Source organism: Sarcophilus harrisii, chromosome 4 (genome assembly GCF_902635505.1).
Source record: "Sarcophilus harrisii chromosome 4, mSarHar1.11, whole genome shotgun sequence".
Classification (NCBI taxonomy): Eukaryota; Metazoa; Chordata; class Mammalia; order Dasyuromorphia; family Dasyuridae; genus Sarcophilus; species Sarcophilus harrisii.
In genome coordinates this window covers 331,333,338-331,358,446 of record NC_045429.1, presented here as the reverse complement: position 1 = coordinate 331,358,446, position 25,109 = coordinate 331,333,338, and the positions used below count along the sequence as shown (strand labels likewise).

General features: G+C 36.4%; 1 pseudogene; it reads right to left on the bottom strand.

Moving 5' to 3' along the window:
- Window positions 1-1,584: 1,584 nt before the first annotated feature.
- Window positions 1,585-24,598, bottom strand: LOC111720528 (annotated as a pseudogene).
- Window positions 24,599-25,109: the final 511 nt, after the last annotated feature.

The window sequence follows — 25,109 nt, the reverse complement described above, 5'->3', positions numbered from 1 at the left end:
GGAACATTCATGTTACATGTAACATACATGTTACAATCCAGCCATGTACTCTCACCTAAAATCAAGTTTTTCAGTAGTTTTCCTATTGCTACACATTTTCTCAGAGACTCGGGGCAAAGCAATACATCAATTCAAAGGTATTAAGTTCCAATCTCTGCTACTGTTTTACTTGGCGGAGGTTACCATGGGCGAACCAATTAACCTCTGCTAACTACTATGGTTTCTCATTCATTCTCTTATGAAGACCAATCAAATACCCAAATGACCATAGATCTAATTCACACAAAAAGCACGCCCTCTCATTACTAGTTAGCAGAAAACAACATATTTTCTTCTAAATATAAATTTGATACTATCAGCAGGATAAATTAAACTGATCAAATGCAAACACATAATTAAAAAGCTCAATGTCTTGTCTAAAAAGCACAATACTACAACTGAAATAGAAAGCATAGCAACTTTGGGAGGAAAATATTAGATTTTCATTGGACAAATTGGGCAGTTGTTCTTTGTTTCTATATTCTCACAAAATTGATGGTTTCGATTAAACAAGTGTTTACTTTTTTCTTCTCATTTTCAGAGAATTGAATTGTGTTGAGCACAGAAAAATCTGGAAGATAAAAAAGTTCTTTGAGAGAGACATGGCATTTTTGTAAATTGATTAAGACAAGAGTTGGTGGTTGTTCATATTATAATGCATTAAAATGATGATGTAATTTATGCAACAGGTTCACTATTTATCCCATATGTTTGTTTATGGAGACGAGTCTATTTTTTCCCAGAAGACAAGCATTCCAGGGTGTGAGTGAGAAGGCTTATTTATGACTTTTGACTGGATGCACATGTTGTAGGTCAGCTCATCACGAATTGATTAATTGCTGATCAACTGTTGATGGCATGTCTTGATTGACAAAAATAAAAGTAGGATTATAAAAACTGAATACCACTGGGTAATAACTTATGTGATAATTTCAATGGTTTCACTCTTTACTTTCATAAGAGGTTCAAAGAGTTGGAACAAAGTGGCATGTCTATGTTCTATAAGATCTACCTTATTTTTTTTTATTAGTACTTTTTATTTTCAAAACATATGCGTGGATAATTTTTCAACATTGATCCTTGCAAAACCTTGTGTTCCAAATTTTTTCCTCTTCCCCCACCCCTTCCCCTAAATGGCAAATAATCCAATATATGTTTAAACGTGCAATTCTTCTATATGTATTTCTACAATTATTGTACTACAAGAAAAATCAGATCAAAAAGAAAAAAATGAGAAAGAAAGCAAAATGCAAGCAAACAAGAACAACAAAAAGAATGAAAATGCTATGTTGTGATCCACACTCAATTCCCACAGTCCTCTCTCTGGATGTAGATGACTTTCTTTGTCACAAGATCATTGGAACTGGCCTCAATCATTTCAGTGTTGAAAGAAGCCACATCAATCAGAATTGAAGATCTGCTTTTTTTTTTTTTCCACTGAGGCAATTGGGGTTAAGTGACTTGCCCAGGATCATACAGGTAGGATGTATTAAGTGTCTGAGGCTGGATTTGAACTCAGGTCCTCCTGACTTCAGAGACAGTGCTCTATCCACTGAGATCTGCCTTCTTAAAAAAGAGTTCATAGTGTGTCTCTTTTCTCTTAGTATGATAATAATTTCATAGGGCCGTTGTGAGGAGAAAACCTGGATTCAAATTCCACTGATAATTATTATCTGGGCAATCATGGGCAAGTCATTTAACTTCTCTGAGCCTCTGTTTCTTCATCTTCTATAAAATCATTTTCTTTTTTTTAAACAATAGCTTTTTATTTTCAAAATATATGCAAAGATAGTTTTCAACATTCACACTTGTAAAACCTTATGTTCCATATTTTTCTCTCCCTTCCACCCACTCCCTCCCCTAGACAGCAAGTAATTCAATATAAGTTAAACATAGTGCAATTCTTTTATACATATTTCCACATTTATCATGCTGCATAAGAAAAATTAGATCAAAAAGGGATAAAAATGAGAAAGAAAAAAGCAAACAAACAACAAAAAAGGTAAAATACTATGTGTGATCTACATTCAGTCTCTACAATTCTCTTTCTGGATGCAGATGGCTCTTTCCATCACAATCTATTGGAATTGGCTTGAATCACCTCATTGTTGCTAAGAGCCAAATTCATCAGAGTTGATCATCACATAATCTACAAAATCATTTTCAATTAGTAGTTGTTTTCCCCCAATCAGCCCATCTTCATCTTCTTCATTAGGATTATTAATAACCTCCAGGTCAGCCTCAAACACTTTCACCAACTTCTCTCTTCTTTTCTAAAAGACTTTTCCTCTGGATATCAATCAGAAGATTTTCCTTAAGGTAAAACTTTACGAGAGATGGCACTATATTCACTGATAGTTTGATTTTTATGTCTACCTCAGTGTTGTCAGTTTGAGAATGAAGAAATTCCAGAAGATCACTAGATATTTGTTCTTTGGTGTCCTGATAATCCATACGATTTGCACTTAGATAATTTTTTTCGAGCAATATTCTTATTTTCTCACTCATCTCTTGTAATTCTTGTTTGAGTTGGACCATCTGATGATTCAGGCTAGATGCCCTTGGGTTTGATAATGTTCTTGTTCTTGTAGGAGATCTTGGCAAGAGTCTTTACCATAATTCTCTCCCATGATACTAGGAATCAGTCTGTGGAGTGCACTCAAGAAGATGCATAAATAGTATCAAAATACCCCAAAGGACAAGACCCATTAGTAGCTAAGGATCCTTGGCTTGAAGCATTAAACTTCTGGTCGTTCTTATCAATATGTAGTTTCTCAATGCTTTTTTGTTCTTTTCCTGTTCATTCTTTAGAAAAACATCATCATTAAAATCTTTCAAAAGAATAAAACCAGGATGAGAGCAGAAATATTAATTCTGCTGAAGCTCAAAAAATTATCTGTATGTATTAGTAATGCTTATTTGCAGATACAGTAAGGTTAAATGAACATTTCTTGTAGTGTTACCACAAAGTCCAAGAGAAATAAAGCAATATGACTTAGCAAGTCAGATAAAATCCATTAAATGAGTTACACTTTGCTGGACAATGTGATATTGTCCTTCAGCAAACCCAAATCAAGTATTTAATATTCTAACTCCATCAGCTTCTATTGTTCAAAGCAGCAAACCGAAGAGACTGCATCATCTGTGTGATGAAGATGTAAAGATTATTTGCATTCTTTCAGAACAAATTTTAGGCTATTGGAAAAACTACAATTGCTGGGTATGCACAATACAAGCAATCCTGAATCTGAATCACAGATGATCCCAGCTTGCAGAGCAAGAGGAGGGCGAGGACGCATCCCGGAGTTGGGGGATGCAGCTGCTGCAGAGCCCCAGTGGTAGGAACGAGATGCTGCTTCCTCCGCTGCCTCCCCCCTACGCCCCCACCCCCTCACCTCCTCGTGCCATCCCCAGCCTCAGCCGCCTTGTCTCCCGGAATAACGATAATTATCTCTTTATATTACAGTTTGAGATCTGGTACGGCTAGATCACCTTCCTTCACATTTTTTTCCCCCATTAATTCCCTTGATGTCCTTGACCTTTTGTTCTTTCAGATGGAATTTTGTTATTATTTTTTCTAGCTCTACAAAATAATTTTTAGGTAGTTAGATTGATATAACATTGAATAGATTAATTTAGGTCAAGTTATAATTTTTATTATATTGACTTAGCCTACCCATGAATAATTAATATTTTTCCAGTTGTTCAGATCTGACTGTATTTGTGTGTAAAATGTTTTATAATTGTGTTCATATAGTTCCTAGGTTTGTCTTGGCAGGTAGTCTCCCAAGTACTTTATATTGTCCCCAGTTATTTAAATGGAATTTCTCTTTCTATCTCTTCTGCTGGGTTTTGTTGCCAATATATAGAAAGGCTTATGATTTATGTGGGTTTATTTTGTATTCTGCAACTTTGTTAAAATTGCTAATTATTTCAAATAGCTTTTAGTTGATTCTATAGGATTCTCTAAGTATACCATTACATCATCTGCAGAGAGTGATAGTTTTGTTTCTTCATAGCTTATTCAAATTCTTTCAATTTCTTTTTCTTGTCTTATTGGTATAGCTAATATTTCTAGGATAATAGTGAGTAATAAAGGTACTGCTTTGCCCCTTATTTTACTGGGAAAATTTCTAGCTCATCCTCTTTACAGATAATGTTTGCTGATAGTTTTAGATAGATAGCTCATATTTTTAAAGAGCTCCCTTTATTCTCATACTCCCTCATGTTTTTAAAATTAGGAATAGGTATTGTATTTTGTGAAAGGCCTGTTCTGCATCTATTGAGATAATCATATGATTTTTAATGATTTTGTTAATAAAATAGTAAATTACGTTAATAGCCTTTGATATTGAATCAAAACTTGCATTTTTGGTATAAATCCTACCTAATCATACTGTACAATCCTTATGATATATTGCTGTTTCTCCTTGGTGGTATTTTATTTAAATTTTTTGCATCAATATTCATCAGGGAAATTGATCCATAGTTTTCTATCTCTGTTTTGGCTCTTCCTGGTTTAGATATCAGTGTCACAATTGTGTCATAAAAGGAGTTTAATAAGACTCCTTCTTTGCCAGTTTTTTTTTTTCCCAGATAGTTTACATAGTATTGGGAAGAAATATTATTTAAATATTTGATACAATTTGTTTGTGAACCCATCTGTCCAGGGAAGATTCATTGGTGGCTTGTTAAATTTTTTGTTCTATGCTTGTTAAATTTTTTGTTCTATGATTGGATTATTTACATATTCTATTTTTTCTTCTGTGAATCTAGGTAATTTATATTTTTATAGATATCTATCCATTTAGATTATCAAATTTATTTGTATGTAATTGGGCAAAAAATTTCCTAACAATTATTTTAATTTTCTTTTCATTGATGGGGAATTCACTCTTAATTTTTGATATTGGTAATTTTGCTTTCTTCTTTCCTTTTTTTAAATCAGGTTAACCAATGGTTTTTATATTTTATTGTTTTTTCCAGAAAACCAGTTTCTAGGGATTTAAAAAAATAATTTGATGGTTTTCTTTTAATTTTGTTAATCTCTGCTTTAATTTTTAGGATTTCAAATTTGGTGTTAATTTAATTGAGGATTTAAAATTTTTTTCTAGTTTTTTATTTTTAGTTGCATTTGCTCTTTATTTTATTGATGAAAGCAATTAGAGACAACTGTTTTAGCTGCATCCCACAAATTTTGGTTTGTTGTCTCATTGTCATTTTCTTTAATGAAACTATCAATTATTTCTATGATTTATCCTTTGATTATTTATTTTTTATTAGATTATTTAATTTCCAATTAATTTTCACTCTACCTTTCCATTGTCCATTATTGAATGTAATGTTTATTGCATTGTGATCTGAAAAGGAGGCATTTAATACTTCTGCTTTTTCCATTTGATTGTGTGATTTTTAATGTTCTAATCCATTGTCAATTTTTGTATAGGTGTAATATACTATTGAGAAAAGGTATATTCCTTTCTATTCCCATTCAATTTTCTCTAGAAATATATCATATCTAACTTTTCCAGAATTTTGTTCACTTTTTAACTTTTTTCTTGTATATTTATTTATTTTTGTAAGATTTATCTTAGTTCTGGAAGGGAAAAGTTCCACTAGTATAGTTTTGTGGTCTTATTTCTTCCTGTAACTCATTTGACTTCTTCAAAAATTTGGATATTTATGTTATGGATGCATTAATGAAATATATGTTTATACATTTCTTTTAGTAAGAAATAGTTTCCTTTCTTTTCTCTTTTAATTAGATTTATTTTTGCATTTGTTTTATCTGAGATCGTAATTGCTAGCCCTGATGTTTTTTGTTTCAGCTGAAGCATAATATATTCTGCTCCAGTCATTTATCTTTAATGTTTCTGTCTTTAAGCTTCAAATGTGTTTCTTGTAAACATATATTGTAGGATTCTGTTTTTTAATCCATTCTACTATATGCTTCTGTTTTGTGGGTGACTATTCCATTCATATTTATAGTTATGCAAATTAATTTTACATTTCCCTCCATACTAATTTTCCCTGTTTCATCCCTCCCTTCTCTTAGACTCAACCCTACTGTTTTACCTCTGATCACTGTCTTCCCCAATCTACCTACTCTTCTATCATTCATCTCCCCTTATCCCATTTTATCTTTTTCCCTTTTTTCTTCTTTAGAGGGTAAGATAACTTTCTGCATTCAACTAACTATGTATTTTATTCTCTCTGAGCTTATTTTGATAAGAATAAGATAAAACCTTTGCCTGCCACTTTCCTCATCTTCTCCTCCATTGTAATAGCTCTGTCATGCCTTTTTTATATGAAATAATTTATCTTATTTTATCTCCCCCCCTTTCTTATAGTGTAATCTTGTTTCTCATCCTTTATTTATTTATCTTTTAGATATTATTCCATCAAAATCACCTTATGTCAGCACTCTCTAAGTATACTCCTTCTAATTGCTCTTATAGTAATAAAGTTCTTAAAGGTTACAAATATTATTTTACTATATAGAAATATGAACAATTTTACCTTATTGAATCTCTTTTTATGCTTCCCTTGAGTCTTGTATTTGGAGATCAAATTTTTATTCAACTCTAGTCTTTTAATTAAGAATGGTTGAAAGTTCTCTATTTCATTAAATATCCTTTCCCCCTGAAAGATTATATTCAATTTTGCTGGGCAGGTGATACTTGGTTGTAATTCTAAGTTCTTTGCTTTCCAGAATATCATGTTCAAAGCCCTCCAGTTCTCTAATTTGGAAGCTGCCAAATCCTGTAGAATCCTAACTATAGCTCGATAATATTTGAATTGTTTCTTTTTTACTTTTTTTCAAAACCTTTTCCTTGATCTGTGAGCTCTGGATTTTGGCTCTGATGTTCCTGGGAATTTTTAATTTTGGGATCTTTTGGGTGGTGATCAGTGAATTCTTTTTAATTTCTATTTTCCAGGATATCAAGGCAGTTTTCCTTAATAATTTCTAGGCCCTTTTTTTTTTTTAAATCATGACTCCAATAATTTTTAAATGATCTCTCTTCTTTTCTAGGTCAGTTGTTTTTCCAATGAAACATTTCACATTTTCTTCTATTTTTTAGAAATTTTGTTTGATTAGATCCCCATGTCTCATGAAGTCATTAGCTTTTACTTGTCCAATTTTAATTTTTAAAGAATCATTTTGTTCAGTGAACTTTTGTACTTTCTTTTCCATTTAGCCAATTCTATTCTTTTAGGAGTTATTTTCTTTGGTGAATTTTTATATATTTTTTTTCCCAAGCTACTGACTCTTCATGATTCTTTTGTAGTATTCTTATTCCTTTTCTGAATTTTTCTTTTACTTCTCTAATTGTTTTTTGGGAGTCTGAGCTTTCTACGTAACCATTTTTGACACTGTTTCCTTTTCTGTTTGTGCCTTAATTCTTCTTGTCATTAAAAATTTTTTTCTCTCCCTTTTTTTTTTTGGTAGATAATATTTTTAAAAATACTATACATGTAAAAATAGTTTTCTTTTAAAAAATCTATTAGTTTTCAAATTTTACTTTTATAATATTTTGATTTTCATTTTTCTCCCTCCCTCCTGGTCCTTCCCTTTCCCTAAGATGGTAGTCCAATATAGGGTATACATATACAATCACATCAAGCATATTTCCATATTAGTCATGTTGTGAAAGAAGAATCAGAATAAAAGGAGAAAACCACAAGAAAAGGAAAAAAGTGAAAATAGTATGCACCAATCTGGATTAAAGCTCCCTAATTCTTTCTCTGGATGTGGATAACATTTTCTATCAAGAGCCTTTTGGAATTATCTTAGATCACTGTATTTGTGAGAAGAGATAAGTCAATCATAGTTTACCATCACAAAATCCTGCTGTTATTGTGTACAGCATTCTGGTTCTGCTCATTTAACTCATATGAATTGTGAGTCTTTCCAGGTTTTTCTAAAATCTGCCTGTTCACCATTTCTTATAGCATAATAGAATTCTAATACTTTTTTTTTCCTTTTTGCTGAGGCAATTGGGGGTAAGTGACTTGCCCAGGTCACAGCCAGGAAGTGTTATGTGTCTGAGACCGTATTTGAACTCAGGTCCTCCTGACTCCAGGGCTGGTGCTCTACTGTGCCACCTAGCTGCCCAAATTCTCATGTGCCACAGCTTGTCCAGCCATTCCCCAATTGAGGGGCATTCTCTCAATTTACAATTCTTGGCTACCACCAAAATATAGTGCTACAAATATTTTTGCACATGTGGGTCCTTTTCCCTTTTTTATAATCTCTTTGGGCTACAGACCTAGAGTAGTACTGCTGGATCAAAGGGTATGCCCAGTTTGCTATCCCTTTAGGCATAATTCCAAATTGCTCTCCAGAATGGCTGGATCACTTCACAATTCTACCAACAGTGCATCAGTGTCCCACTTTCCCCACATCGAAAACATTTATTCTTCTTTTCTGTCATATTAGTCAATTTGACACATATGATGTGGCACTTCAGAATTATTTTAATTCGCATTTCTCTATTCAATAGTGATTGAACACTTTTTTGTGTGACTATAGCTAGCTTTAATTTCTTTAACTGAAAACTACTTATTCAGAATCCATCGATCGTTTATCATTTGGGGAATGGTTTTTATTCTTATAAATTTGACTTAATTTTTATATATTTGAGAAATGAGCCCTTTCTCAGAAATACTTGTAAAAATTGTTTTCCATCTTTCTGATTTCCTCTTGATTGTGTTGGTTTTGCTTATTCAATTTAATGTAATCACAATTATCCACTTTACTTCCATAATACTCTCTATCTCTTGTTAGCTCATAAATTCCTCTCTTCTCCTCGTCTGTCAGATGAACTATTCCTTGCTCTCCTAGTTTGCTTGAGGTAGAACCCTTGGTGATTTATTATTATTTATCATTTATTCATGATTTAACATGAACCCATTTTTGACCTTGGTGAAAGTGTTTCTGCCATCCCAAATTCCACTTTTCCCAGAAGTTTTTGTCAAATAGTGAGTTCTTAACCCAGAATTTTTGCTCATTTGTTTCTGCCTGCTTTGTGATTTGGTATTTTGACCTGGGAGTTGGGCCGGGTTCCTGCCTACACTCATACAGGTTTCTTGCGTTGGGGTCTTGCTGCTGGCTTTCTCTGGGTTTCAGGGCCTAGCTGCTGGCCTGCCTAGGGGTGGGGCCTTGCTTCTATGTTGCTAGGGAAGCAAAGGCTCTCTCTTGATTGGCCCAAGGGGAAAGATCTTGTTGCTGGCCTGCCCAGGGGTGGGGCCTTGCTGCTATGTTGCTAAGGAAGCAGAGCTTCAGTTTTGATTGGCCCGAGGGGAAAGATCTTGTTGCTGGCCTGCCCAGGGGTGGGGCCTTGCTGCTATGTTGCTAAGGAAGCAGAGTCTCTCTTTTGATTGGCCCAGAGGAGGGGGGGAAGATCTTGTTGCTGGCCTGCCCCAGGGGTGGGGCCTTGCTGCTATGTTGCTAAGGAAGCAGAGATTCTGATTGGCCCAGAGGAGGGGGGGGAAGATCTTGTTGCTGGCCTGCCCCAGGGGTGGGGCCTTGCTGCTATGTTGCTAAGGAAGCAGAGTCTCTCTTTTGATTGGCCCAGGGGAGGGGGGGGGAAGATCTTGTTGCTGGACTGCCCCAGGGGTGGGGCCTTGCTGCTATGTTGCTAGGGAACCTGGGCCTGTCTGTTGACTAGTCCTGGGGGAGGGACCTTGCTGTTAGTTGGGCTTAGGTGCAAGGTGTCTCCAGGAGGGAAGCTCAGGAGGGGTGCTCTCCAGAGGAGGACCCTGCTTCTCTGGTAAGGCTGTATCCTGTGGGGCCTTGCTGTGCGGTAAAAGCAGCTGGGTGGCAGGAGGGTGGGGCCTTCCCGGTGCATTGCCCCAGGCTTGGAACCCTCCCAGGTCCCCTGTTGTGAGATTGGTGTCTCAGTGCTCCTGGACCTCGCTGTCCCTCCACCCCAAGGAGAGAGACCTTTCCGGCTGTGCTGGTAAACCACTCCCCCAACTCCTAAATCAGCTTAGAGGCAGTTTTCAGAATTTTTGGAGGAGAATTTGGGTGGGTTATCTCTTCTCTCTACCATCTTGATCCAACCCATATCTTTTATGCAGAAAAATCATATAACATATATTTGGCACTTTGCAAACCTTCTTACTTGAATATAAGTTGTTATGATCAGCTCACCCTATTGAATCTTATTTAAATGAATCTGCTATTCAAGGCAATGTCACCTCAAGTTGCACACATATTTTGATCTTTTAAAAATTTATTTTTTTTTTTTCAATTAGCAAGCATTTCTTTTCTTTCCTTCCTACCATTAAGCAACGGAAAAAATAAAACGGTGTTTGTTTCATCATTTTTGCTCTGGAATCATGGTTTAGCAGTACCTTGATCAAATTTTGCATTTACAATGTTATTAATGTAAAAATTGTTCTCCTTGTTCTGCTCATTTCATTCTGCATCAGTGCACACAAGTCTTCCCCAGCTTCTCTGAAACCATTTTTTTCATTATTTCTTAGAATATGACGGCATTCCATCATATCAATGCACCACAAACTGGTCTTTGCAAACTACAGAAGGAGAGGGGCAAAATTCCTTTTATTCCGTGTATATATCTAATTTCTAGTATGGTATCACACGAAGACTTTTTGGAGCTACAATGGAGAAATTTTTTCTTCTTTGCAAACTCTAGGTCAGAGGCAATATTCCTTTTATTCTGTGTGTATATCTAATTTCTAGTATGGTATCACACTATATGGAGAGCTATGATGGAGAAAAATTTTTTTCAACATTTACTTTTATATTTCTTCCAAAGTTAAAAAATCTGGTGACAAATGGATTGTTCAAAGAAGAAGATGCTACTGATAGTTCTGCTGTTAGCTTTCTTTCTCTATCTCTACTGGGATACTGTGGACTTCCAGACTAAGGTAATACCACCCTTGAATACCCAGGATGTCGATTCTTCTACCTTGGAGATTCTGTCTCTAAAGAAAGTCAAAGACATCTTTACATATGAAGGAATCTGGTAAGTGTCTGTCACCCCTGATCCTGCTGGATACTCCAGCTACTTCTCCTTGCATTAAGGCCTCTGTCACTCTGGAGGCTTTTTTTTTTTTTTTTTTTTTTTTTGGTAAACAAATGGAGGCAAGAGAGACTGAAAGATATTGTCTTTTCTGGGAAAAGTTAAGCATGGCAAATGTTAAAATTCTTGAGGTCAGAGTATGTGGTTACTTTAATTTTGCCTCTTTTTTAGTGACTAGCACAGTATATTGCATAACAAATGGTATTGAATGCATGGACAGATCCTTCTCCTGGGATGGAACATGATGTATGTGTGTGTGTTGAGGGAAATGGCCTGCTGAGAGGCTGAGGTCTGGATGAAATAGCCTCTTTAGGGACCTGGAGCTAACCTTGAAGTTAATGGTGAGGACCCATGAATTGCTTCTATCAGTCCTGAGTTCTGGAGGTACTGGAGAATTTGAGAACAGGAGAACTGCTTCTGGATAATGTTTTGTTTCTGGCTTAGTGTTTAAAATGGAGCTAGAGGGAGCTGAAAGAATGAATAACAGGATTGGGTAGAAATCCTGGCATTTGTATGTTTCTAGGAAGGCTATCTTTAGATGTGGGTTGAAGGCCAGAGATAAGACAAACACTTCAAAGTTCCATAGTCGAGCTGTCAGAAAATGGAAGCAGAGACCCGGCTTCTAAGCCCAGCCCCGTCTCTTCCTTTGTGATGTAGGAAGTCATGGGACAGAACACTTGGATGGAAGACTTCTGTTAAAGTAGACAAGGGAGGCCCTAAAGGAAATATAATTGATAAATCTGGTGACCAGGTGTTAATTCCTGGGGATGCTTGAATATCTACTCTTGGAAGGCTAAGAGTATCTGGATTTTAAAAGAGACCCAGAAAAAAAGCTCATTTGACTGGACAGCTCAAAGGAAGGGCTTTGAAATATATCATAATATGTTTGAAAATAGTTGGTGGCAGTTGAAGGGAACAATTTTGAATAGAGAAGATCTTCCTATGCCTATTCTACTCTATGACTAACCTTGCTTTTAGGCCATCTATTAGATCACAAATTCTTAGCAGTAGGTCAACTCATTCAATTCCTTTATCCTATAGTTGAGGACAGTGGCTAAAGTTTCCTAGCAAGTTTGTAGAAGAACTGGGGCAAGAACCCAGATTTTCTGATTCTTTCTAGAGCACCCTTATTACTCTTATATTACTCTGCAACATAACCACTCTTACACCTAGCTTATGCTTGACACTGATGCTGACGGTCCAACAAATGTCTCCTGCAGATGCGCCCCAGTGTTTCAGCTCCCAAATAAGTAGCTGTGTGCTTTTAAAGCAAGTCACTTAACATCACTAACATCTCTGTCTTCTCATCTGTGATGCAGACAATGTGAACACAGGCAAATCTGAATATAGTTTATGATCTACGAGGTTTGAAATACTTTGATGTAGCTTCTATTTGTGCTCAGTGACAGTTAAGTCTGATTAAGTTATTTTGGGGCAATTGGTGATTATGTTGGAGATGAATGGAGGGAAGAGAAAGAGAGAAGGAGAAAAAGAAAAACAGACAGAAAGTCAGAGAGAGAGAGACAGAGAAAGAGATGGAGAGAGACAGAGAGACACAGAGTGACACAGAGAGAGAGAGACAGAGAGACAGAGACACACACACACACAGAGAGAGACAGAGACAGAGAGAGACAGAGACACACAGAGAGAGAGAGACATAGAGACACAGAGACAGAGAGAGAGAGAGAGAGAGACAGAGAGAGAAAGACAGAGAGAGATGGGGGCGGGGAGGGAGGGCAGGTAGCCCAGCACATCCTAAACTTTCTGCCAGCTTTTTTTTTTTTTGATATGAGAATCAATTCCAGGCCACCAGATGTAGTTTCTAGCCAATGCTTTCATGTGAACAGTTCCCAGATGTGATGTTTGTAAAGTGGCCAAGATAATGTGACAATTGCCTTCAGAAATCACAATGGAATTACCCCATAAAAGTCATCCTCCGTGGGCAAATAACTCATGTAGACAGCTTGCAAATGGCACGTTATCTGTTGCGTTTTTCTCCGCGGCTCCCTCTCCGTGGGGTTTGTCAGCACTCGTGGTGCTGAGGCAGCTGTGCCGTTGGGCTCCCCCATGGGAGAAGGCCCTGCCCAACACCTCGCTGCGGTGGGAGCCGGCCCCTCCTGAAGCACAGATGTTGGTTCCAAGCACCACTGAGGCGTGGCTGCTGATAGGGAGCTATAACAGCCCGTCATAAAAGTCTTACAGGTTCAAGGGGGCCAGAGAATGAATCCTGCCCATTGATGGTTATTGTCTCCGAAACGTTATTTCTCCCAGCGGAGTGCTGGGGAACCAGTTGAGTTTATTAGACAGAGGGACACTTATGTGGAGAATGGGACAGCAGTGAGATGCGGGGCTTGGGCCCATTTGGGATTCTGTACGCTAAATGGCTTTATTTGATCAGCCTGAAAGGATAGGTCAGGGGAGGTCTTAGAACACCAAGATTCTGAGCCAGAGAAAGAGTGGGACTGGGGGGGCAGAGGGCCGAAGTGATCAAGTTCCGATGTTGCTTTCCCTTCCTTGTAAAAACTCAAAGCAAAAAACGTCAATGTAACCAAAGAGAGGACCAAAGAGATGGTGCAATTAATAGGCGTTGGACAGAGTCCCATGATAGACTTTGAGGATGTTTGTGGTTTCCTATGTATGGGTGTAATCTGTTTCTATGAGGCAGATGGTTCTTCTACAGGCCCCCTCCCACTGGATGACTCCTGGTAAAGTACATCCTTCCAAGGATTCTCCTTTGAGGTTTTACCCAATACACTGGAGGCCTTCCTCTCCATCTCCCCCCCCCCGCGCCCCCCCCCCGAGGCAATTGGGGGTAAGTGACTTGCCCAGGGTCCCAGAACTAGGAAGTGTTAAGTATCTGAGATCAGATTTGAACTGAGGTCCTCCTGACTTCAGGGCTGGGGCTCTATCCACTGGGCCAACCAGCTGCCCTCTCCATTTTTTAATAATGTCAATATTAGGGATTTAGAGTGGGAAGGGTCAACAGTCATCTGGTCCAATGTCTCATTTTATAGATAAGGAAAATGACATCCAGAGAGCATTTCCCTCCGATTTCTCTACTAAGTCAGATTTCCAAGTCCCCCTGCCTTTTCTACTGTTAATTTTGTTTTAACACATTATTCAAAACTCCACCATAGCCACAATTGAATAAATCCTTCCATAATATGTAACTCCCAAATAGTTAAGCAAAGCAGCATGAGGGAGGCCATGTAAATATCATACAGAAGGTGGCCCACACAACCTTATACTTTATTGTTTTTTTGATTGTTACAAAAAAAGGAATTGGTACGTACCAGTGTATTGGCCAAATGTTCTCATTATTTATTTATTTATTTATTTTTGCAAAGCATTTGGATTAAGTGACTTGCCCAAGGTCACACAGCTAGGAAGTGTTAAGTATCAAAGGCAGATTTGTACTCAGATCCTTCTGATTTCAAGGGCAGTGCCTTATCCACTGTACTATCTAGCTGCCCCTTGTTCTTTTCTTTTTTTTTTTTTTTTAAATAATAGCTTTTTATTTTCAAAATACATGCAAAGATAGTTTTCAACATTCACACTTATAAAACCTTGTATTCCAAGTTTTTCTCCCTCCCTTCTCCCCACTCCCTTCTTCTAGACAGCAAGTAATCTAATATATGTTAAACCTGTGCAATTTTTCTGTACATATTTCCACATTTATCATGGCGCAAAAGAAAAATTTATTTATTATTATTTATTATTTTTATTATATATATATATATATAAATTTATCATATTATCTTTATTTTTAATGAAAAGTAGAGTGATATAGTGGATACAAAGCTGACATTTCAGTCAGGAACACCCAAATTCAAATCCCGTTTGATGTGAATTGTTTTTATGACTCTGGGCAAATTACTTAATCTTTCAGTGCCTTAAGCAACTTTCTAAATCTAAATTTCAGAGATGATGTGGTTAACAGGCAATCGCAACTTCATGAAACTAGATATATTTATATATATTTTTTTTCATTAAAAAAAAATTCTCCCCAGTTACATATGAAACATTTTTTTGGTTATATATGTATAGTCATTATTTTTACATTTTCCATATGAATCATGTTGGGAAAGAAAAATTAGAACAAAAGGGAAAAACCATGAGAAAAAAAACAGAAGAAAAAAAGTTAATGTATAGCATGTGTTATTTTACATTCGGTCTCCATAGTTCTTTCTCTGGATGTGAATTGCCTTTTCCATTCAAAGTTTATTGGCATTGTCTTGGATCACTGAACCGCTGAAAATAATGAAGTCCATCATAGTTGATCATTTCACAATCTAACTATTACTGTGTACTATGTTTTCCTTGTTCTTCTTGTTTCACTCAGCATCAGTTCATGCAAATCTTTCCAGGCCTTTTTAAAATCAGACTGTTCATCATTTTTTATAGAACAGTAATATTCCATTACTTTCATATAGTATAATTTATTCAGCCATTCCCCAACTGATGGGCAGCCACTAAGTTTCCAGTTCCTTGCCACTACAAAAAGAGCCACAAACAGTTTTCTACATGTGGGCCCTTTTCCCTCTTTTATGATTTCTTTGGGATACAGATCCAGTAGAGACACTGCTGGATCAAAGGGTATGCAGTTTTATAGCCCTTTGGGCATGATTTCAAATTGCTCTCCACAATGGTTGGATCATTTCTTCTTTTTTTTTTTTTTTCTAATTTGTTTTCAAAAACAGAATTTTAAAAAAGGGAAAAACAGAAAAGGAAAATAAAACAAAATAAGACAAAGCAGAAATTGTCATGTGCCTAGCAGAACATAAGGGAAGATTCAAAATTTATAGCAGTAAATTACCAGTTCAAAAAAGGAGAAATAATAGTAAAAGAATTTATATTTGTGAGTGTCCATCTTTTCTTTACTTCCTTGTAGGTTGTTCTTTTATTCTCTGTTTCATGTTTTCTTTTTACTTTATCAAGTAATAAAGTATGTAAAATAATAAAGTATATTTTTTCTTTATATATACACAGATACACACGAATCTTTTGCTATTCCTGCTAACTCTTTGTTTTAATTCTGATTCTTTACTTTCCTTGCTATTACTTAACTTCCCCCCATCCATGGATCCTTCCCTTTTCTTCTTCCCCCATTCTTTGCTTCCTCCTTTGCTTAGCCCTCTCCCTTATTTCTTTACAGATTTTGGAGGGTGCTATACCCTTCATGGTATATATGTAGTGTTACCTATTTGAGCCATTTCCAATGTGAGTAGGTTTGCAGAATTATGAGCCTTCTTCCCCCTTCTAATGCCTGTGTGTCTATTCTTCCTCTTCATCTCATTTATATAACATAATTACTATTTTTGCTTTAACTCTGCCCCAGTCTTTCTTTTGAGCTACCCAATTGCTGATGTCAATCTTAAACATATGGTATACATTTCTTTGTAAAAAATATAAACAATTTGTCCATATTAATTAAGTTCCTTAAAATTGATTTTTGATTTTGGCTCTTGTATGTTTTCTATTGAGTTGAGGTTTGGTTGAAAGAAAGTGCTGAAAATCAGCAAGTTTGTTGAATGTCCATCTTTTTCATTCTATATAATGCATCATTTTACTGGATATGATATTTTAAGCCACAGGCCTAGTTCTTTTGATTGTTGGTAGATATGATTCCAGGACCTGTGGTCTTTTATTGTGGCTGCTGATAAATCCTGTACAATTTTAATTGTAGTTCTAGTATATTTGAATTTTTTGTTTATTTGTTTCTTGCAAAATTTTACCTTTGAGTTGGGTAATAGTATTCCTATTTGTTTTCCACAAAGGATCGCTTTAAGGTGGTGATTGGTGGTTTTTTTTCTGTTTCTGCTTTTCCCTCGTCTTCTATCACTCCAGGACAATTTTCTTGGATTATTTCTTACATTATTGTGTCAAGGTTCTTTTTGGTTACAGCTTTCAGGTAGTCCGATTATTCCTATATTTTCTTGTTTTGATCTATCCTCCAGATCTGTTATTTTTCTTATGATGTTTCATATTCTGTTCTTTTTTTTCATTTTTAATATTCTATTTTATTATTTCTTGGTCTCTTATAGTTTCACTGGCTTCCCCTTGCCTAATTCTAATTTTCAAAGAATTATGTGTGGGATAGTGACCCTTACCTAAAATTAAAATCAGAGACTTTCAAGGTAAAAAGCAAAAGATTTATTACAATCTCCCAAGAAACAGACAAGATGCCAATTGAGGAGTGCAAAGCACAAGATTATATAGGAACGGCAAGACCATGAAGCTATGATGGTCTGCTTCTCTACAAGAGTCCCAGCTGCATAAGCCCAGTGCAGACTGGCACCTGTCTTGATTCCCAGACTGTCCAGCGTGGGATGTCAACAGCACATTAGATCAGCTCAGGGGAAGGGAGGTAAACTTCATCCTTGACAGTTTCAGGGCCTCCTGCTCTGGGTCCAGTATTTCTGAAAAATATGGCAACTTAAAAATGCAAGTTTAGGAGATTCCTTAACAATTCTTAACACTGCTGACCTGCATTGATAGCAAAAGTTTCTTTACCATTTAGTTTTTATATCAGTAAAAATACACATTTCATTCTGATAACTATTTTAATGCTTTCCTGATGCCTTTTATTATTTTTAAATCACAGTTATTTCTGGATCTATCTGCTCTTTCTCCTACTAAGTAAACCATTGTTTTTAATAGCAAAGAAAAACTTCACTAAAACCAGCCTATTTAATGAATGCATCTTTGTCCAGTGTTTTAAAAAAATATTTTGTTGCTATGGCAGGTTGTCTTTGTTATTATAGTTTTAATAATGGTGCTTTTGGTTCTGTCTGTTCTCCCTAATCACTTCATTTAAATCTTTCCCTATTTCTTTGAATTCTTCCTATTTGTTGCTCCTTATGGCAAAGTAATATGTCTACTCAGATATTTCTCAATAATTGTACCTGTGTTTTATTTTTAACTTTATTATTGCTACAAAAAAAGAGTTATTGTGAATATTTTTTCTGCAGAAAGTTTTTTTTCATGGTGTCAATAATCTTCTTGTGGAATGAACACAAAAATGAGATCACTGGATATAAACACTTTGATAACTTGTTAATTTTACTTTTCACATGTAAATCAAGGCTGTCAGCATAGTGTTCTGTGTATTTCATTTGGCTTTTGAATAATTTATAATATTCCTAGACTTCAGTAGTCCATGATTTTTGACCATAGAGCAAGTTTCATACTTACACTTTGATTTATTAGATAAATCCTAAAGAGTTCTGTGAAGTAAATATAACTGATAAATATTGTTAAATTGTTAAATATTAAATATTGTTAAGATAAATTTTTGTTGTTGAGCTGTTTCAGTCATGTCTTACTCTTTATGTCCCCATTTGGGGTTCTCTTGGCAAAGATAGTGATGGGAATAGTTTGCCATGTCCTTTCTCCATCCCATTTTACAGATGAGGAAACTGAGGCAAATAGGGTGAAGTGATTTGCTCTGAGTCACACAGCTAGTAAGTATCTGAGTCCAGATTTGAACTCATTGCCAACCACAGTACTCTTCAGTTAGCTGCAACACAATTAATAAAAATACAATAAAACAGATAATTTCACATTTTAGAATTGTTAATATACAGCCTTCAGCGATCCTCATGTATGGTTTAGAGATGTCTGTTTCTATATGAGTTGGACACCATTGAAGGAATAGTTTTTGATGTCTGTCTCTTCTGGCTCTAATCATGATCCCGTTACCTGTACCATCATATAGCGAAGATGGGCTTTTGAAGCAGCTAGGGACCATTAAAAGTACTCAGTTTCCCAAATATGATCCAATCTGATTACCTTTTATAATTTGATTTTGGAATCTGTGGTTGCCCAAGATAGATACTAATGGCCTAAGTCAGTGGGCTGCCTGTTTAATCCACTTTCTCCTTTCAGCGTAGGTGGATGGTTTTACCAATATCTTTTGTTTTCTGTGGATTTCACTGCCGAAACTTTGAAGGGATTGTAGGCTTAATAAAATTAAATTTTTAAAATTCAACACACATTTATTATTGTGTCCAGAGCACTAGGAGAGTACCTAAAGGGAAGGAACGAGAGGAATAAAATGATGAAAAAGTCACCCAGTCTTGAGTGTCTGCCTCAAGAATCTTTACAATCCAATGGGGAGAATATAACATATTTATAGACACTTCTAGTTAGATAGCTTCTGATATGTCTTTTATTTCTAAATATATGATACTTTGATCTGAGTCATTATATAACAAACAACAACGACAAATGACAGCATGTTGGATTTCGTCCATTAATATATATTAATTAATTAACATATAATTAATATTAAGAAATATTAATATATATCCATTAATATATAACCATAGAGAAAGAATTAGCAGGGTAAAAAATTGAATTGTAAATTTTAAATATATTTTATTTTTTAAATTATATTTTATTAAATTTATAATTTAATACATAATAATATAATGTTAATATTAAATTTATAAATATAATTTAATAAATATATTAAATATATTTACGAGTTCTTTTAATAGTCTCAAACAGGTCAGAGAGAACTTTGGCTGATATCTCGTCCAAGTCATATCCAAAAAGGAATCTTCCCAAGAACATGCTCATTAAGTGATCATATAGGTTTGAAGGTCTCCGATGAAAGAGAATCTTTCATACCCGCTCCCCTCCCCCCCAGCCAAGTCAGCCCTTTTTTAGGAAGTTCTTCCTGACATGAAGTGTGAAAGGATCCACTGCTCCTTTCTGCCTTTCAGGACTGATAAAACCCTTCCAATTCTCTTTCCATGTGACATCCTTTCAAATATTTGAATACTTGAGGGCTAGAATGCCCTCCCTGCCCCTGTTATCAGTCTTCTCTGCTCCAGAAATCTCTGGTTCCTTCCACCTCTTAATGAGGGGGAAAACCCTTTCATCTGAGAAGGCTTTTAAACAGGGAACCTTGAAAGCAGAGAAAGTTCTGAAAGGCAAAGATTAAGACTAATCTTTGGTTAGTTTTGGTAGATAGCTTCTGTGGGAACCCAGGTCAAGATTAGGGAACAGTTAATGGTCCATTTACCTGGAATGTAGCCTGCATGAAAAGGAATAACTTAAAACAAGGCTGAAAAGGAGATTTTGAGGGGTTGTGAATGTCAGGCTAAGAAGTTAGTATTTCATTCTGGAGGAAATCGGGGAGCTAGTAAAGGTTTGTGAACAGAGGAGTAATATTGATTGACCTGGACAAATGCAAAGTTCTTTTGGTAGTTGTGTAAACCTGGTTATCTGTGAACAGAAATATTTGAGCTACTTTGATAGAAAACTCATTTATTTGTATTCTGCACAGGACTGTCAGGGTCTGCATTTATTACATACTTAATTAAAAAAAAAACCTTTAAAAGGAATATTCACTTCAAAGATATAACCAAAACAAATCCACAACATTTCCTCAAAACATCTCAGGCATAATCATGGTTTCTGGGGAGATGGAAAGGATTAGCTTTGCAGTTTAGTTTAATTTCTATATAAAATTAGTTCCACCAAGTTCCAAAATCAAATCCCTTCTCTGAACTCACATTCTAGGACCTAGATCCTCAGGGTATCCTTATTGGTATAATGTCTATCCTGTTATCCAGAGCTCCAAGGTCCTGTGATTTATGTTCTTGGATTGTAGTATCCACTTTTTGCACCTGGAATTGAATAGGATCAAAAAACTAAGATCAAAATCCCAAATTCATTTCTCAGGGCCACAGGACTTCAAGGGGAAGGGAAAGGTGGTCCTTTCTTGCTCACTGAAAACATGGCATTGCCACTGCTAGTGAATGATTCCTTCATCCTTAGACACTACTAAAAAGAGAAAAATGTGTATTTGAACCTTGTGAGTCTGTACTTTTAAAATAATAACACAATCCCCCACTGGTATTTTTTTCCATTAGCAACCATCCAGTAGACACAATTAGTTCTTAGCAAAGGCTAAGATGGCATAATAAGAAGTGTTGAGGTTGGGAAAGGGGACCCCAAAAGCTTGGGGTCACAAACCGGTGTTGTGCGGTATCTCTGAAGAATTTGCGTGCTTGAACCCATCTCCTAGTCAAAGGGCAAAGTTTATTGTAATTGTAACACCATTACAAGTGGGCTGAATTTCTAAAAGAAATTAGGAGAGAAACAGAAGCAAGGAGACACATTATCCATCTTTTTATCATTGACATGATAATTCTATGACTCATAGGAAGGAGAAGTGTTCTCGAGAATTTGATTCTCACTAACAAGATTATCAGTCAAGCAACGAACTGAGAAATTGTCTTATTCACTATTGTCTCAGGAGTTTGATTTGTGGGACTATCCTGAGGTCAGAAGCTATCTAAGATGTGGTCACAATCAGACAGATTGGGTGCGGGAATTTCCTGAGGCAGACGCTAAAGCCAGAAAATCTAGAATCACTGACATATTACCAGAACGGAAGCGCCCTCCCGCCCCCCACTCAAATCAGGGGATGACAAAATCATTGTATATCAGAAGCACATCAGTAAAACATTCTCCTCCAAAATGTGAGACAGAGTCACACAAATGCAGACAATAGGATGGGATAAAATATTATGCAATGTGAGTTCATATGTAAAGTATGCATGTTGTAACAGCAACTTACAAACCTGGTAATGCAAGACCTGGTGATTTTCTCTTATCAGTCTCTCTCTGTCTCTCTATCTCTCTGTCTCTCTCTTTCTTTCTCTCCCTCCCCTCCTTTCTTCCGACTCTTTTCTTTATAACGGAAGGACAAAAGGAATAAATGTGCTCAAAAATAGCCTAGTTGACTTGCTGGGGATTGCAAATGTATAACTGAGCCTCTCAGCATAGAAGTTGTGTTCAAAGTTCTTCCTCTCCACCTCCATTTAGATCTCCCTTTCTCTCCTACTACTCTTCTTTCTTGTGAGCCTGAAATCTTTTCCTCCAGAAACGAGAAAGTGTTTCAAATATTTACTTTATTTTTGTTGTTTTCAGTTTTCTTTGAGTTTGACTCAATCTTTTGTGACACTCTTTGGAATTTTCTTGGCAAAATAGTTTGTCATTGGAATTTTCTTGGCAAAATAGTTTGTCATTTTCTTCTCCAATGGGATCAATTTTGTCAGACAATCAGAAATTAAGTGCCTTGCCCAGGGTCACACAGCTAGAAAGTATCTGAGATTAGATATGAACTCAGATTTTCCTGATTCTAGGTCCTGTGCTCTATCCACTGAGCCACCAGCTACCCCTATACCCTTTTCCCTTACACTAGGATATTTTAAGATTCTCTTCTCTTCTTTCTATAGCTCAATTCTAATATCAGGACATAAGGTGCTGTGTTTAGCATCCTAGAAAGTGGCGGTTCTCTGAAGCACTGGCAAATTCAAGGGATGTCAGAAGTTCTGAGCATATGATGCTCGACTTGGAATGATCCTCAGTGAATATCAATTACTTGGGCATATGGAAGCATTATCACCAGTCATCACTTTTGGATAACTTGGGCAAGGTCAGGCTTCCCACTAAGAACCCCGGGGAGGTAAATGACAACAGGCAGTGGTTGTGACTTGCTCATTAGTGCCTTATTCATAGAGCACTTTCATCTAACCAAAAGGTATCAGGACAGGGAATGGAGCCCTACTGGTAGAACCAAAACAAAGTAGACATGTACCTAAGATATAATACACAATGGAGGCCAGGGGCTCAGGTTCTTAAATTAACTATGGCCTTGAAGAGATCAAGGGTAGCAATTCCTAATTCAAAATAAACATGTGACAGATTCTAGGAGAAGAGGTTACAGATAAAATAAAAAGGTAAAATAGATATCAGGAATGGCCAATAAGAAATAGATTTGGGAAAGCAATAGGGTTGTCAAGGAAAGGAATTTGGAAGAATCCATTAAAGGAATATACCATGAAGCCTAGTACCATATTAGATCCATATTAGATCCATAGAGGAGTTTAGCAGACTAACTAAAGTTTGCTGTAATAAGGAGAAAGAAAGATGCTATTAAAGGGAGAGAGTCCTGAAGCAAAAATCTTCTTCATGAGCACATCTTTATAGGGGAAATACAACCTTGGAAGTTTCTCAGAGGAAGTATCAGGGGAGAATTTGGTAGCTCAAAAGGAGGAATCAAAGAGGAATTGGATGGAATACCTGGTAGATCAGGTCCTAGACCTATCTAAAGATACGCAATCAATAGCGCATAGGTTGTTTAAAGATGCCCAGGAGTTTGAGGAGATTGATAAAGAGTTCTATCTTCACAATTACTTTATACAAACAGGATAGTCTGGAACTTGATGGACTTCTTCCTGATGAGGAAGCTCAAAGAAACTCACAGTCCACATCATCTTTACTTGCACAAGGAATCATCAACTCCCATTGACACAGCTAACTCCCATCACCAGACCTATTGGACGTTTCAAACAAGGTGTCCTACAGTCACCTCAGACTCCTTCTATGTAAAACAGAACTTATTGTCTTTCTCTTTCAAACCCATCCCTCTTCTGAACTTATTTCAGTTGATGGTACCATTATCTTTTCATTCATCAGCTACAAAATTTTAGTCACCCTCCCTCACTCTCCTACAATCAATTGCTAAATTTTGTCCATCTTCTCACCACAGCATCTAATTCTCTCCATTCCCTTGACCACCATCCTAATTTGTTTTTTTTTTTTTAAATTTAATAGCCTTTTATTTACAAGATATATACATGGGTAACTTTACAGCATTAACAATTGCCAAACCTCTTGTTCCAATTTTTCACCTCTTACCCCCCCCCACCCCCTCCCCTAAATGGCAGGATGACCAGTAGATGTTAAATATAACCACCATCCTAATTTGGACCTTCATAACTTCCTAACTGACTTATTGAAATGGACTCCTAATTTCTCTATCTCAAATTTCTCCTTATTCAATCCATTCTCCACACAGCTGCCCAAAAATATCCCTAAACCACAGGTTGTATTGTGTCACACTTTAGCTCAATAAACCCCACTGGCTTCTTGTTGTTATTCAAATGTGCTCCCCTCAACCTGATATTTAAAACCTTTTGTAAACTGGCCCCAATCTATCTTTCCCTTACACCTTTACATACTCTTCATTCTAATCAACAGATTTTTTTTATTTTGCTCTTTCTCAGATATTGTATTCCATCCCATCCCTGTTTCCATGTCTTTGCCTAGGTTATTTTCTTCCTACTTCCCCCTCGTGACAACTGACATGAATGCAGGAATAAAAAGTTATTTACTCAGTAATTATTATATGCAAAGAATAGTGCTAAGCCTATGAATATAAATAAAAAAGTAAGACAGTTCTTCATCTCAAAAAGAACTCACATTTTAATAGAGGGAGATAAAACATATGAGAGGTTCAGCTGCAGGACAAATAGAAAGCCAGTAGATGGTAATGCCTTTTCTTTAGTGTCTTTTCCATTGATGGTACCATATTTGTCTTTGCTATTGAGCCTTTTGACAAGGTCAAGGACTTTAATGAAGAAAACTTTCTTTTCTGGGTCTTCAGCAGCTGTGGCTGCTGAGAAGGGGGCTGCAGCATCCATAGAGGCAGCTTCCAGGTTTTTCAGCAGCTGCTTGCTTGAGTCTTCATGAAGGTTTCTTTCTTAGAAAATGGGTAGGGATGGGTTGAGAACAGGGCTGATGAATTTAATTGTTGAATATTTTTTCATTCATGTCTGACTCTTTGTGATTCCATTTGGGGGTTTTCTTGGCAAAGATATTGCAGTGGTTTGTCATTTCCTTTTCCAGCTTATTTTACAGATGAGAAAACTGAGGCAAACAGGGTTACATGACCTACCCAGGGATACACAGCAAGTAGTTTGCCATTTCCTTCTCCAGTTCATTTTACAGATGAGGAAACTGAGGCAAGCAGGATTAAGTGATCTATCTAGGATCATATGGCAGGTGGCTTGCCATTTCCTCCTCTAGCTCATTTTGCAAATGAGGAAACTGAGGCACGTGATTTGCATTTCCTTCTCCAGCTCATTTTACAGATGAGAAAACTGAGGCAAACAAGGTTACGTGGCTTGATCAGCATCATGCAGCTTGTAAGTA